At 41.9% G+C, this 10000-nt stretch overlaps 1 protein-coding gene across 1 annotated transcript in view; it reads right to left on the reverse strand.

The window, feature by feature from the left end:
* LOC113820412 (nicotinic acetylcholine receptor beta2) overlaps window positions 1-10000 on the reverse strand; it is a 433088-nt gene that overhangs the window by 102102 nt on the left and 320986 nt on the right. The gene's annotated exons all lie outside the window — the stretch shown is intronic.

The following is a 10000-nucleotide window of genomic DNA, read 5'->3' on the forward strand; positions in this document are numbered from 1 at the left end:
GTTTCTCTGTTTTTTTATTTTCTTATTCCTATTGTAGTTGCTATTACTGCCAATGCTTTTGATCGTTTTATTTTTACTATTCTTCTTCTTTGATTCTATATGAATAGTATTTCATCATCCTTACAACTATTATCATTATCATTATGACAGTACCATGATCATGATCATTATTACTTACACTATCTTCACTATCAGTATATGTGATCATCTTCATCATAATCAGCATAATCATCCCTATCATATTCATCTTACATCATCACCATCTTTATAAATAAATTCCTTATACCTCACTCTCATTGATAAAAAATGCTTATACTTCACTTTCATTGACAAAAAATATATACCCCACTCTCACTGATAAAAAAAATGGTTATACTTCACTCCCATTGACAAAAAAAATATCTTTTACCTCACTTTCATTGACAAAAAATATGTACCGCACTCTTATTGATAAAAAAAGTGTTTAAACTTCACTTTCATTGACAAAAATCATCTTTACAAATAAATTCCTTATACCCTACTTTCATTGACAAAAAAAATGCTTATACCTCACCCTCATTGACAAAAAATATATATACCTCACTCTCACTGATAAAAGAAATACTTATACATTCATTCACCAATCTATTTATCTTTCCATTTTACAACCCCGGCCATATTTACCTTCGCAATGTAAATTCAACTTGATAGTTCAAATCCCAATCCTTTCATTTTATTGGACGTAACACATTTTCTTTTCTCTGTCTTATCAAGGGTAAACTATGTTAAAAGATGTAGACAAATATCTTGAGGGCAATTCAAGATTTTTATATATTCGGAGCTCAGGTCTAGATATTCGCGTAATCTAAAAATATATGAATATACGTTGTAGATAAAACGAATTATTTGACCAAGGGCAAAAACTCAGGAAAGAGGGAGGGAGGAGAGAAAAAATGAAAGAGAGAGAGGAAAGAAAGAAAGACAGAAAGATCAACAGACAGGGAGGAGGAGGAGGAGGAGGATGAAGAAGAAGAAGAGGTGGAGGAGGAAGAGGGGGAGAAGGGAATGGGAGAAGAAGAAGAAGAAGAAGAAGAGAGAGAGAGAGAGAGAGGGGAGAGAGAGAGAGAGAGAGAGAGAGAGAGAGAGGAAAGAAGGGAGAGAGGAAGAGAAGGAGGGAAGGAGGGAGAAAGAGAGGAATGGAGGGAAGGAAGGAAGCAGAGAAGGAGAAAGATAGAGAGAGAGAGGGGGGGGGGGGGGGAAGCAGGCAGACACAGAGACGGAGAGAAAAGGCAGATACACAGACGAGATAAAATGACATACGGAAATGATAAGAATAAATCAAAACGCGGGGGAAAACAAGCAAATAACTCAACAATTCAAATAATTCTCTCTCCCTCTCCCTCTCCCCCCCCCCTCTCTCTCTCTCTCTCTCTCTCTCTCTCTCTCTCTCTCTCTCTCTCTCTCTCTCTCTCTCTCTCTCTCTCTCTCTCTCTCTCTCTCACACACACACACACACACACACACACACACACACACACACACACACACACACAATCACTCTTCCTCTTTCTCTCTCTTCTATCTCCCACCCTCTATCTACCTTCCCTCTCTCTCTCTCCCCTTCCCTCTCTCTCTCTCTCTCCTTCCCTCCTTCCATCCTTCCCTCTTTCCCTCCTTCCCTCTCCCCATCCTTCCCTCCCATTCTTTCTCTTTCTCCCTTCCTTTCTCTCTCTCTCCCTTTCCCTCTCCCTCTCCCTCTCCCTCTCCCTATCCCTATTCCTATCCCTCACCCTCTCCTTCTACCTCTACCTCTCCCTCTCCTTCTACCTCTCCTCTCCCTCTCCTCTCCCTCTCCCTCTCCCTCTCCCCCCCTTTCTCCCTCTCCCTCTTCCCCCCTCCCTCCCTCCCTCCTCCTCTCTCCCCTTACCGAACGCACTCCGGCAGACCGAGAACCCAGACCGAACGAGCGAAGGCGGCCACGAGACCCCAGAGCGCGGAGACCGAAGCGAAAGGATCGTTCCATACAGAAAATGCTCTTGAGAAACGATCCTTCGGCCATTGTTTACAACCGGCAACAAATGGCCGCCATTTTTCCTCATATTTCCCCCCCACGCAAAAGGAGAGGCTCGGCGGAAAAGCCGGGCGCGAGGATTGGGGGGGGGGGATTGGGGTGGGGTTGGTAGGGAGGGAGGGAGGGGGATTGAGGGTGGGAGGGGAGGTTTTGGGGAGGATTAGGGGTGGGAGGGAGGAGGGAGGAGGGTGGGAGGAGGGGAGGAATAGAGGTGGAGTTGGTAGGGAGGGGCGCGAGGATGGGGGGATTGGGTGGGAGGGAGGGAAGGGGTGGGGGAATAGGGAGGTTGGTTGGGACGGGATGGGGAGGGTGGGAGGAGGAGAAGGGAGTGGGGTTGGAGTTGGTAGGGAGGGGATGGGTGGAGGGTGGGAGAGAGGGGAGGGGTTGGTAGGGAGGGGAGGGATTGGGATGGGAGAGAAAGGGAATGGGAAGGGTTGGTAGGGAAGGGGGGAGGAATGGGGGTGGGGTTGTTTGGGACGGCATGGGGGGAAGCAGGGAAAAGGAATGGGGTGGGGTTGGTAGGGAGGGGAGGATGAGGTGGGGTGGTTAGAGGGGAGGATGGGGTGGGGTGGGAGGGAAGGAGGGAATGGAGTAGGGTTAGTAGGGATGGGGTGGGGTTGGTAGGGAGGAGGAATGGAGTGGGGCTGGTATGATGGAGTGGGGGAGGGGGAAGGGAATAGGGTGGGGTTGGTAGGGAGGGAGGATGGGGATGGGTGGGAGGGAGGGGAGGATGGGGATGGGTGGGAGGGAGGGAAGAGGTTCGTAGGTAGGGGGACGAAGGGGAGAGGTTGGGGGGTTAAGATGGATGGGGGGAAACACGGGATTGGAATAAGAGAGTGAGTATGGGAGATAAGAAAATAAATGAAAAAGGATGTGAGGAATGAAAGTGTGAACGAAAAAAAAGGAAACAAAAAAAAAACAGAAAAAGAGAGAGTGAGAATGAACAGATAAGAAAAATAAGCAGACAGAGACAGACAGACACCCAGACACCCAGACAACGCAGAGGAAGGGAGGAATATAACCCAGCAAGTACATCAAAACCAGAGAACTTTGTACCCGATCCTCCCCGGTCCAACGGGAACAAAAAGGAGAGCAAGGGACGCAACAAAAGCTATTTTTAGAAAGGCGTTTTGACCCTTTCTCCCTTTTTATTTCTTCTCTCTCTCTCTCTCTTCGTTCGTAATTTCTTCATTTTTTTCGACTTTATGGTTTTTTGTTGTTGTTGTTGTTTTTCGAGGGCAGAGGTGTGGGTTTTGCTGTCCTTGTTTATTTCTTTTCTCTTTCTTTCTCTTCCTCTCTCGATGTACGAACATATATATATATATATATATATATATATATATATATATATATATATATATATATATATATATATATATATATATATATATGTATATGTATATGTATATGTATATATATATATATATATATATATATATATATATATATATATATATATATATATATATATATATATTTATGTTTATCACCCTCTCTCTTTCTCTGTTTTTATCCCACTCTTTCTCCTACCCCACCCCTCACTCTCTCTCCCTCTCTCCATCTCACCCTCTCTCTCTCTCTCTCTCTCTCTCTCTCTCTCTCTCTCTCTCTCTCTCTCTCTCTCTCTCTCACTCTCTCTCTCTCTCTCTCTCTCTCTCTCTCTCTCTCTCTCTTCCCTCCCTCCCTCCCCCCACTCTCTCTCTCTTTCTCCCCCTCCCTCCCCTTTCTCTCTCCCTCCCTCCCTCTTTCTCTCTTACTCCCCCCCTCCCTCCCTCTTTCTCTCTACCTTTCTCTCTTTTACAATAAAGCGATTCATATAAACTTCGAAGCCATTGATGAGACGCTGAACCTCATAAAGAATAGTTCATATCTCAAGGGAAACCGAGCTGCGGGTCGCCATAGCGGAGGAAACGGAAAATCTCATACGATGGGGAAAAAAAATCATATTGACGTTCTTTTTTTCTCTTATTTCTTTTATTTCTCGTTGATTTTCTTTCTTTTTTTTCTTACGTTTCTCGTCTCTTCTTCGTCGTCTCCTTTTTTTTTAGTCTTTTGTTTCTTTTTTTTTTCTTCTTTTCATTCTTTTCTCTGTTCCTTTTTGTTTTATTATTTCTTATCTTTTCTTTTTCCCAGTTTAATTTAAAAAAGATCTTAATTCTCTCCTACTTAATTCTTTCCTACATCTTTCCTTATATCTATTTGAAAAAGTAGGTCCAGATATCTTTATATGTACTTTAATTTTAATCTTATCAATTTTTTTCTTGTCTTTTCTTTTCCTTGTGCCTGTGTACCTCCATTCTTGCTTCTCTCTTTATCTATTCTTTTCTTTATTAATATAGTTTTATTCCCCTTCTTTTTTTCGCTTTCTTTTTCTTAATTTTCATCTCTTGTCCCTCTTTCAACCTTTTATCCTTCTTTTTCATTCCCCAAGTCCTCTTTCTCCTTCCCTATTCTCCATCTTCTATCCCACCTCCAACCTTTTATTCTTCTTTTCTCTCCTTTTCTTTTTTTTCTATCTTTTAGACACCCTCCCTCCCTTCAGTTTTCATCCTCCTAGTCTTCTTTCTCCTTTCCTTTCTCCACTCCTCCTATCCCACCTCCAACTTTCTATCCTTCTTTTTCATCTCTCTCTCTTCTAAACTCCGACCCTCCGCCCCCTCTTCCCCCCTTTCTCCTTCTCATTTTCATCCTCCCAAGTTCTCTTTCCTCTTCCCCTTTCCCCATCTTCTATTCCTTCTCCAACCTTTTATCCTTCCTTTTCCTATATTATTATCATTCTCTCTCTCTCTCTCTTCCACATCCATTTTCCGCTCTCACCGCCTTTTCCTTTCTCTCTCTTCTTCTTCTCCTTTTATCTTATCTCCTTCTTCCATCTTCTATCCCACCTCCAACGTTTTATCCTTCCTTTTCCTCCTCCTTCCCCTTTTTTTTTCTCTCTCTCTTCCAACCCCCAACCCCCCATACCCCCAGCCCTCTCACCCGCCCACTGTCCTCCAGAAGTTCTCCCTTCTCCTTCCTCTTTCCCCTCCATCTTCTATCCTCCTTCCTCCAACGTTTTATCCTTCCCTTTTTCCCTCCTCCTTCCCCTTTTTTTTCTCTACTCTCTTCCAACCAACCCCCACCCCCACCCCCCACGCTCTCTCCTCCAAGTTCTCCTTCTCCCTCCTCCTTCCTCCATCTTCTATCCCACCTCCAACGTTTTATCCTTCCTTTTCCTCCTCCTTCCCCTTTTCTCTCTCTCTCTTCCAACCCCACCCCCACCCACCCCCCACCCCCACCCGCCCACAGCCCCTCCCCCTTGGCATTTTATCCCCCAGGTCAATAAAGGCCAAAGCGGGGTCTCGAACATAGCCAATAAGTCCAAACATTTTTATTTGTTCTTGATCGAGAATTCTTGAGGAAAAGAAACGCGGGATGATCTTTTGTCCTTGCGAGGATTTTGGCGTTTGTGGCTGTTGTTGTTTTGTTGTTATTTTGTTGTTATTTTGGTGTTATTTTCTTGTTATTTTGTTGTTATTTTGTTGTTATTTTGTTGTTATTTTGTTGTCATTTTGTTATTTTTATTGTTGTTATTGCTATTTTTGTTTTACCCTTTTTATCTTCGGGATTATTAGAGTCATAACTTTTGTTTTTGTTTTATGATGATTGTCTTTATCGTCATCATTTTCAGTATTAGCATTTTTCTTACTATGATAAATCATCTCCATTGTTATCATTATCATCATCATTGATATCTTTATTTTTGCTTGCTATTAATATCATTATCATCATTGTTATTGTAATTATCGTTAGATTCATCATCACAAACCTACATCAATTATCTTTTATATATTTATTTTTGCTTGCTATACATAACATATCATATATCATCATATATATATATTGTATTTATAATTATATATCATCATCACAACCTATATCATATATCATATTTGTTATATGATATAAATATATATATATATATATATATATATATATATATATATATATACATATATAAATAAATATATATATACATATACATATATATATATATATATAAATATATATATGCATATACATATATATATATATATATATATATATGCATATATATATATATATATATATATATATATATATATATATATATATATATATATATATACATAAAGCAAAAGCACCAAACAAAATTGATAACAAAATAAAAAACAACTAAACGTGTCACCCAGTACCACAGCACGTAGCCCCGAAGCGTAAACAAGAAAAAGAAAAAGAAAAAGAAATCATACACAACAACAACAACAAAAAGAAAGAAAACGGAAAAGAAAAACAAAAGAAAAAGAAAAAAGTCTGAACTGGGAGCGAACGTCAAAAAATGAAAAGAAAAAATATGCGGAACTTGCTTTTAAAAACATACGCAAAAAAAAAGAAAAACAAAGAAAAAACAACAAAAGTATGAGGAAAGTGACGCTCTGGAATCCCAACTGGAATGTTTACTTCATCACGCCAGCTCTTCCGGTCGTGCGGGCGCGCGCACGCTCTCTCGCCTCTCTCTTGCACGCACACGAGATGCCACCTTCACCTGTGCATACACATGGGCGGGTATCTGCATCTCCTCTCTCTCTCTCTCTCTCTCTCTCTCTCTCTCTCTCTCTCTCTCTCTCTCTCTCTCTCTCTCTCTCTCTCTCTCTCTCTCTCTCTCTCTCTCTCTCTCTCTCTCTCTCTCTCTCTCCTCTCCTCTCTCTCTCTCTCTCTCGGCCTCTCTCTCTCTCTCTCTCTCTCTCTCTCTCTCCCTCTCTCTCTCTCTCTCCCTCTCTCTCTCTCTCTCTCTCTCTCTCTCTCTCTCTCTCTCTCTCTCTCTCTTTCTACATATTTCTTTCTCTTTGTTTTCTCCCTTCTCTCTCTCCCTCCCTTTCTCTGTCTCTACATCTTTCTTTCTTTCTCTCTCTTTGTTTTCTTCTTATCTCTCTCCCTTTTTCTCTCTTTCTGTCTATCTGCCTGTCTGTGAGTAAGTATATATATATATACCCATATATATATATATATATATATATATATATATATATATATATATATATATATATACATACATATATATATATATATATATATATATATATACTCTCTTTCTCTTTACATATTTCTTTCTCTTTGTTTTCTCCTTCTCTCTCTCCTCCCACTTTCTCTGTCTCTACATCTTTCTTTCTTTCTCTCTGTTGTGTTTTCTTCTTATCTCTCTCCCTTTTTCTCTCTTTCTGTCTGTCTGCCTGTCTGTCTTTCCGTCCGTCTCGTCTCTCTCTCTCTCTCTCTCTCTCTCTCTCTCTCTCTCTCTCTCTCTCTCTCTCTCTCTCTCTCTCTCTCTCTCTCTCTCTCTCTCTCTCTCTCTCTCTCTCTCTCTCTCTCTCTCTCTCTCTCTCTCTGCTCGCTCTCGCTCTCTCTCTTTTTCTCTCCCTCTCTGTCTTTCTCAGTCTCTCTCAGTCTGCCTGTCTATCTTTCTTTCTTTTCTATCTCCCTCCCTCTCCTCCCTCTTCTCTCCCCCACAATATTCTAAAACAAATTCCCTCCCTCCCTAGGAAAAAAAAATTAAAAAATTGATTCCGCATCTCTATCTATTTTCCATTTCATCATTTTCTCTTTATCTCTCTCCGGAGCAAAATATTACCTTTGGATAAACGATTTTTTTTCGCATCAACAAAGCACGCTCTTGATGGATGCTCGGTCATTTTGTTGATAAACATGATTTGTGGACTTAGTCGAGTGCGTTTAGAGGGGGGGGGAGGGGAAAGAGGGGAGAAAGGGGGAGGGAAAGAGGCTGGGGGAGGAAAGGGGAGAGGAAGGGAGGAGGAACAGGGGGAGAGTTAAGGAGAGTGTTAACGGGAAAGAGAGAGAGAGATTAGTGTGAAAGGAGAGAGAGTGAAGGTGGGTGTGGAAAGGGAAAAGAGAGAGAGGGTGGTGTGAAAGGGAAAGGGAGAGAGAGAGATGGTTGTGGAAGAGAAAGAGAAAGGGAGAGGTGAGAAATGAGGAAGATAGAGGATGAAGGGGAGTTAAAGGAAGAGAGAGAGTGGAGATGATAATGAATGGGAAGAGAGAGAAGTGAAAAGATGTGTGGAGAGAGAAGAGAAAAAAAGAGGTGAAGAATGTGGTTGGTGAAGAGTAAAGGAGTGGGGATGAAAGGGGCAGAAGAGCAGTAGAGGAGGAGAGGAGGAGGAGTAGAAAGTGGTGGGGGAAGAGGGAGAGGTGAAAGGGATGGGGAAGAGTTAAGGATGTGAGGCTTGTGAGGAAAGAGGAAAAGTATAGTTGGATGAAGAGGAGATATGAGGAGAAAGAGAGAGTGGGAGGGAGGAGGAGTGAAAAGGAAGTGAGGGGTGCAAGATAATAAAGAGGAGGGTAAAGGGTGGATGGGGGAAGAGAGTGGAGTAAATTGGCGATGGAAAGGAAGTTAAAGGGGAGGATGGAGGAGGCAGAAGGAAGAGAGGAAATCGGGATGGGTGATGTAAAGGAAGTAAGATGAGCAAAAAGAAGGAAGAAAGAAGTAGGCGGAGGGCGAGGATCCGAGGGAGGAGAAGGGGAAGGGAGAAGGAGATGAAAAACAGCAGGTAACATGGTGAAAAGGGAAAGGTGAGGAAGGGGAGGGGAAGAAGAGAGGAAGAAGGGAGAGGAAGGTGCAAGGCAAAAGGGAATAGGGAGGAAAAGGAGAACAAAGAAAGAAAGAGGAAGGCGAAAAAAGGAGAAAGGACAGAAACGGGAGAAGAAAAGGGAAAAAATGTAGGAAAAACAAAACAGAAGTGGGAGAAATAGAAAGGCACACGCACGGAAGAAGTAGAAGAGAGGGAAAAAAGAGGAGAGAAAGGGAGGCAGGGAGTGTGTCGACTAAATCAGGAACCAGGGGCAGAGCAGGACACTTTAGGGCCTCGAAGGAAGGACCTTTTGTACCAGGATTTAAGGAGAAGGAAATTAAGGGAATAAAGTTAGGGAATCTAATCTTCACGGCGCGACCTCCGGAGCTTGATTTGAAAAAGAAGGAAAATTGGGAGAGACAAACGCCAAAATAAGGCACAGTACTCGGTACCAAAGAGACCGAAAGATAAGAAGCGATAACAGGAACAATGACAACAACAACAAAAACAACCTAAAGACCGATAAGATTTAGCTAAGAGAGGAAAAGACTTCGGGGAGAAAGCCGCCGGATGATAACAAGTACATTTTCAAAAACTTTCGAGCTAGCCAACGGTTCCCGCCACGACTCGGAAGCTGATTGGCCGAGCTGCCCAGCCAATCGGCGAGAAGAGATAGGGAATGGGAGTCAAGTGGACGATCCTTCTGTATTATGAGAGAGGCCGGACAGAGTGGACGAGGAGGGGAAGTTTCTATACTTTCTGGGGAATCCATACTGTGTTTTGGTAAGCTTATTTGGGAACATGGAAGGGAATGAGATACAACCGGAGACTTCTAGTTAGTCTCTTAGACGGAGCGGGAAAGTAAGTGAAACAGAGACAGACAGGCAGACAGACACAGAGTGATAGAGAGTAAAAAAAAAAAAGAGAAGAAAGGAAAAAAAATCCTATACTTTTAAAAAATTTTACGTCTACGACTGATAATGCAATTCTGTGTCTTTATGTGTGTTAATTTATGTAGCTGCAGGGGCCTTATGAACCATGTGAAAAAGATATAACAACGACATTCATGTAAATTCACGCACACCCAAAAGCACACATCTGCATACAATCTAAAAAACAAAAACATACATAAGCAAACAAAGCACCTATTAACATGGACAGCATAGATAAACAATTCTTTTTTTCTTTTCTTTCTTCCTTTCTTTGACCCAGAATGATATCAAGCTTGGATACTGTATTTGTTTGTTTGCTTTGGTACAGCAGAGTCGTAGTAATTCTCAACATGTGAACAATGATAAGAAAGGAACTATTTTTGTTGTGATGTGCAAATGGACTCGGTAAACTACTTCCT

Source organism: Penaeus vannamei, chromosome 2 (genome assembly GCF_042767895.1).
Source record: "Penaeus vannamei isolate JL-2024 chromosome 2, ASM4276789v1, whole genome shotgun sequence".
NCBI lineage: Eukaryota > Metazoa > Arthropoda > Malacostraca > Decapoda > Penaeidae > Penaeus > Penaeus vannamei.